This window comes from Gekko japonicus, unplaced genomic scaffold (assembly GCF_001447785.1).
Source record: "Gekko japonicus isolate JY-2015 unplaced genomic scaffold, Gekko_japonicus_V1.1 scaffold1318, whole genome shotgun sequence".
Taxonomy (NCBI): domain Eukaryota; kingdom Metazoa; phylum Chordata; class Lepidosauria; order Squamata; family Gekkonidae; genus Gekko; species Gekko japonicus.
This window is the reverse complement of record NW_015159751.1, coordinates 125,490-132,105: the sequence shown is the minus strand read 5'-3', so window position 1 is coordinate 132,105 and position 6,616 is coordinate 125,490.

The following is a 6,616-nucleotide window of genomic DNA, read 5'->3' as shown; positions in this document are numbered from 1 at the left end:
AGATACCTCCCACAATTCTTTGCAGATTCGCATGTGAAATTCTAAAAGCCGTGTTTCGTAATCATTTCAAAACAGTAATTTCAGCAGCTGTGCAAATCCTGTTACAGGATAGGGACATCATACTTATTCTCTTCCAAACAGTTGCTTAAGCAGCCATTTTGTCTTTCTTACAAAAATAGAAGGGAATGGCCTTTGACTGGCATTCATAAAGCATATGTATATAGCTGCTTTATCAGCAGTGGCTAAAATGCTGATTACATTCTGCTGAATTAAATCAGCACCTAATCTCCATCAAGCATAGCAGAATTTCACACCCATGTACAAGAGAAGAACATTTTATTTGAGCTATCTTGTGTTCCTTCTCCTTAGGTTTTCTGTCATCCTTAATTGTCCATGGCAATATTTTGTGAACATGAAACAGATTCAGAAGGATGATCGATACATGAAAATTCTTGTTGGATCAGCCTGAATGAGTTTAGAAGCAAATAATTAGAATTAGTTTAGAAGCAAATAATTATTGTATAACTGGTTTGTGGCTGATCCCACATGCTTAGTCTGGAAAAGAACTAAAATATTCCCATGTATTTCCTTAAAACTGGAGTGTGTACCTTCAAGATCACTAACTATATTTTGATTAATATCAACATCATGCCTTATAATCTTGAAACATGATGCCAGATTGTTTTAAAATGCAAACTAGTTACTAGACAGGTACATGACAGACTGCCATTATTTCTGAGTTGATGAATGAAACTAACTAAAAGATCATAGATTCTTAACAGTTATTTCTTAATTTATAGAAGTGACACTAAGATGTTAGACACCCATATGAGAAACTATGTAATGAGAGAAACAGCAAATAAAAGCTGTTTGAAATATGGCTAGATCCAGGTGGGTAGCCGTGTTGGTCTGAAGCAGCAGAACAAAGTTTGAGTCCAGTAGCACCTTTAAGACCAACATATTTGAGGTATAAGCTTTCGTGTTCAAGCACACTTCTTCAGATGCTGTGAAACAGAATTTCCTCAGCCATTACATATAGGTTGGGGGGTTAGTTGCCAGGAAGGGCTAGTTAGAGTCAAGATGAGGTCAGGGAGCTGTTCCTGTTGGCAGCAGAGAATAGGACTCGCAATAATGGTACCGGCTGGATATTAGGAAAAACCATTTTTACAGTAAGAGTTGTTCAACAGTGGAATCAGCTGCCTAGGGAGGTGGTGAGCTCCCCCTCACTGGCAGTCTTTAAGCAGCGGCTGGGCAAACACTTGTCAGGTTGCTCTAGGCTGATCCTGCATTGACCAGGGGGTTGGACTAGATGGCCTGTAGGGCCCCTTCCAACTGTGTGATTCTATGATTCTATGACTCGGACTAGCCCTTCCTTACAACTAACCCCCACCCTCTCTCTACCATATGTAATGGTTGAGGAAATTCTGTGTGCTTAGACACGAAAGCTTATCCCTTGAATAAAAATTTGTTATTCTTAAAGGTGCCACTGGACTCAAGCTTTTGAGAATTCTAAATTGCTGTCTGATAGGAACCTTCCCTCTCTCCTTCACAATGGGCATTATTAAATGGGGGGAAACACTGTGTTTAGTGTTAGTATTGCATTACCTCCCAAAAAAGTAATGCAAGCACACATTCAAATAAATAACACCAACTATCTGGGAAGTTTTGAAAGCTTTGTTTCATAGTGTAAATGACTTCTAAGAATAGTAGCTCCTTTCATTAGAAAAGATATCCTCCACCACCAACTCTGAGCCCTCCAAAGTTCACTTTCAACAAGCATACCATCCCACTTTTTATAAATGTATGGAGTTGTTTCTAATTGAATTAAACCTCAGGATGTTGAAAAGTTTATAATAAAATGTCAATCCATAACCATGTCCTACTCTTACTTTTTTTTGGTGTGTCCCTGTTACCATTGTATTATGTTTATAATGCACCTATGACTTGGGTGTTCTGTTTGTATTTCCTGTACATTATCCAAAGAGAGCAGCTCATATGTGGTGGTAAAATTCCTTGGTCATTCCTACACAACGGGGCAAACAGGCTGCTAAGTCATTCATGCCTTTAGTATCATAACTTTTAAAATGTGTAAAATCACCTAAAATAGAGGGTACCCTCGGTCTCAGAGTGGATTCAGGAACTAGTATACAAGAACTAGCACTGAGCAAAAGTTGAGGATTGGCAGCAGGGCACCAGGACCATGGATGTAACATGGGCAGCTGGCTACAGGTGCAATACTAGCAAAAAAAGTAATTCCAAAGTAGCCATAATACTAGTCAGGAGTCTACAGAACTATGAAATGTAAGACTAAGTGCACCCTCAAAATGATATCATTCTGGCAACACTAGTAAAGTGTCTTGGTATACATGATGCTGCATCTTGGTATAGTATGGCCTTGGGAACAGGATGCTGCGGGCTGCAGGGTATTCAAGAGATGGTTGAAGGACAGACTATAGTTCAGATAAGTGTGCTCTCCCCTGTTTGTTTCCCAGGATGGCTGAGGGATGAGGTCCTCATGAGCCTTTTCCTCACTGGTTTCTTCAGGTTTCTTCTCTGCAGCTTCCTGAGTTCATGTCTCTGTTGCATTTTTGTTTAAGTGAAAATGCCATAGCAGAACTATATTGTATAAATGTGCCAGGCTCTGAGAGAAGATATAGGCTTGGACCCACCAGAAGATGTCTGCATACTCTGCAGTCCTTGTGTGAAGGGAAGTGTGAAAAAAACCTCATGCTGGCACCTTGCACTAAGTTAAACATAGTGTATCCTGAACTGCTTTTCTGCTTGCACAACATGTTGTACAGGAATTTCTGGGTATCATAAGATACATGGAGATTGAAAGTGCTAGGTAGTGCACAAGATCTTCTGCAACTGGAGCTGCACTAAATTTATTTACATTTCCAGTTGTACATCACTGGATCCAAGCCCTAACCCTAACCCATGTGTAGATTCATTTCAAAACTTTGTTCTTTTTCACTTGCTTTTCCAAAACAGACAGATGATTACTGCTTCCACTATGCCATTGGTGTAAGCTGCTTTGGGTCCCCATTGGGGAGTACACATTAAATAATTTATGTGTAACTCTCAAAAGTTATTTAGCAACACAAACTCAAATAAATGTACTTTACACCTTGATATATGTTATGGAATAACTTAAAATAACACCCTATACATATTTGAACTCTGAAAGCCCTTTGATTTCAATGGAGCTCATAAATAGTAAAAAGCCCAGTAACACCTTTAAGACTAACAAACTTTATTGGGCTTTTTACTATTTTGCAGCAACAGACTAACACAGCTAACTCTTAATGGAGCTCATGTAATGTAATGAGAATGGAATATAAGCTAATATAAAACCAAACGTTAAAATACAAAACCTTTAATAAATTATGCGCATTTATGAAGTTTATGTATCAAGGGAATGTGAAATTCTGTAGCTTATAGAACTTTAAGTACCACTACCAGTTACTGCATTCTCAATCATTTTAAAGTGCTTCAGTACATAATAATTAATCCACACCACCACCCATGAGGCTGATCTTTAATTTCCCCATTTTACAGGTAGAAGAAGTAACACTGAGACTGATTTGCCAAAGACAAATAAGTAGTTCAGCTGGAATTTACACCCAAGGTTTCCTAGACTGACAATCTTAAAATGTGATTAATTTTGAAGAATGGTCTCTAATAGCTTGTTCTCTTAGTTATTTTATCATAAAAGCAAAATTTCAGACTTTGCTCTACCTTACCTGTGTCAAAATATGCAGTCGCTATTAGAAACAGCAGATCCTCTTTGTTTTGCATATCTAATATACCCTCAAATAAAAATCAGAATCTGAAAGCGCAGTTCCTACAGAGAGAAGCAAACCCTCAGCAGCTGTCAGGATCATTCAAATAAATGTGCACACTGTCCCAGTGAACATAAAAAAATACTACGTTCTTGTAACAGAGCTCTGGATTTGATACCACAATGATAAATTAGCAATGAAGTTTAGGAAAGCATCTCATGTTTTGCCCAGTGCTTTACCTGAATCTGTTTTTAAAAACATTGTATTTAGGTGATTATACGGGAAAAGTGATGGTTCTTCTCAACAATGAGATCCAAATGTCAGAAAAGCAATGGTTCTTTTTTTAGTTGCACTGTATTTTTTGTTTGCTCTTGGTTTAGCCTCTGTCATTAAAGCACAGGAAAATTCAACGAGTTCTACAGTTGTAGTCTTCTCTGTAACATGATTGTTCTTAACAGTTTGCTCTGCTAGCATAAGCCATGAAATGTGCTGAATCTGTCAAATGGTCTTGTATGGCTTACTTGTTTAAACAATAATTAAAACAGTTGTGTCCAAATAGAACTTCTGGGGTTTCTAAAACTGCAGCATTGTCAAATGTCAACCTTTTAAAAGTTTGCAGGTTATCGATAGCCTCAGAGCATATCAATTTTGTCTGCATCATCCTGAAAGCCACCTTGTGTGTAAAAAGAAGCCAGACTTTGTTTCTCTTCTATTGCTTCCTTATCCGTAAAGATGAACTCCCTTTCAACTGCAGCATTCATAAAAGATGAAGGAAACGTCAAACTCTGATCAAGCTACTTTCTCCAGGCACAGGAGCTGCAATGCAGGCATGGAGCTCCTCTCCTGGAACTCATATCAAAGGAGGAAGTCAGCCGATGTACACAGTCTTTTGTGCATGTGGATCATCTCCCTCCATTGATGTGAACATGGGTACCTCACTCTACCCTTCATATACATATCTAAGCCACAAGGATCCTGGACTGGGACATTTGTACTCTTTGACTTTATGCTATGTCCATAACTGATTATGAATATTTATATGTTATGAATATATACTGCAAACGGCAAGCAAGAGCTACTGTATCTGAGGAGAAGGGCTTGGTCCATTTTTTTTAAAAAAAATCTGACATGCTTGTTTTCCTCTTGGGACTGCCACCATTTGTCTACAGTTATTTCCCTTTCGTATCTTCCATTCATACTCCATTTGCAGTTTCTGATTTTCTTCTTTTTTAAAATTATAAGAGGAATAGTTGTTCGAAAGAAAATCTAACATATTGATCTGCATTCCCAAGGGGAAATACAGTAATCTTCCTACTTTAAATTAGAAATAAAACAATCCACGTTTACTTGAGAGATTATATGATTTTCCTCATTTGAAATCGACTACTATGATAATACAATGTTCCATGTAAATTTTCATGTGCTGGCATGTCTATAAGTTAGTAGTGTAATAAAATGCTCAGCTTTCATAACTAGGGCGTTTTAAGGTGAATTGCATTCATATGCCATCTATTTGCAGAAAGAATATGGGGTTTGGCAAAGCTACATGCTGAGCAACATAATAAGATATTTGTACAAAGTACAAGTTACTGATGATTATTGTATTTTATTTTTCTATGATTTCCTAAGAGGCATTATCAGGTCTTACAGATGGAGTAAGCCTATTTATTAAGATATTTATTAGGAAATAAAAGTACAGTACTGGTGGTAATTTCTGAGTTGAAGTGTTTTGTTTCATTTCACTATAAATGCAGAGGCGGAAATGCATACAGTAAGAAAAGTTCGTGTATGACCACAAAGAACCAATGATTTTATTACATCCACAAGCCAATTGGGAACAGATAGCCCTGCAAGCATCTCAGAACTGGACTAATGCCAAAGCAATTCCTAGATACAGGGGTCTAGTCGGGGGGGAGCTCTCAGGTACGGAGCTCCGGAAGAGAACCTCTAGGGGGCGGGGCGGTCACGTGGTGTAGCCCCGCCCCCTTCTTTACCCCGCCCTCTGCTTCGATCCTCATTCCGTTTGGGAATGAGGATGAAGCAGGAGGGTAAGTAGCCGGGCCTTCTGACACACTTCCGGTGATGTCAGGGGGTGTGGCCTTCTGTCACTTCCGGTGATGTCAGGGGGCGTGGCATATGCAAATAAGTTATGCTAATGAGTTATGCTAATGAGCTCCGGCAGCTCTTTTTCTACAACAAGACCCCTGCCTAGATATAATAGTTATATGTCGTAATAGTAAGTTTGTTTTTCTCTCAGTGCTGCCAAGACATCTTGGATGGAGCAGCTGCAGGGATTCTCTGTGATACTTTTTGTCTCACCCCATCACAGGTGAGAGGATGTGAACAGTAAGGTAGCCCTGGCTATATTTTGCCTTTCAAGGTGAACAAGCAGGGTCTAGGCTGGAATGGTTCTGGGGTTTCTGTGTCCTCTTTTTCATCTTTTCTCTGATGAGATAGAGGTGAAAACCTCCACTTTTCTCCACAACCTTTAAATAAAAATAAAGAGAAACCATAAACGCAGTAGAGCCTAAGCATTTTCATAACAAATAAAGTAGGTTTTCCCCTCCAAATAATCTGTGCTGCAAGTACCAAATGTTATTTTGCTGGCTACTTGTAATCGTGACAGCACTTAGCATACACAGCAACTGATGTCGTATGTGAAATCCTGATAGGTTCAATCTGCATTAGCTTTCTGTGTCCGGGAGTAATTATATGAGAATGTACCTATTTGGTTGCAAGCCTGCCCCGCACATCTTCTGCCATGGAAAGAAAAAGGAAACTCCCTGCTACTTTTCCAGGTATGAAGATCAATATCACACCATAAAATTACATCT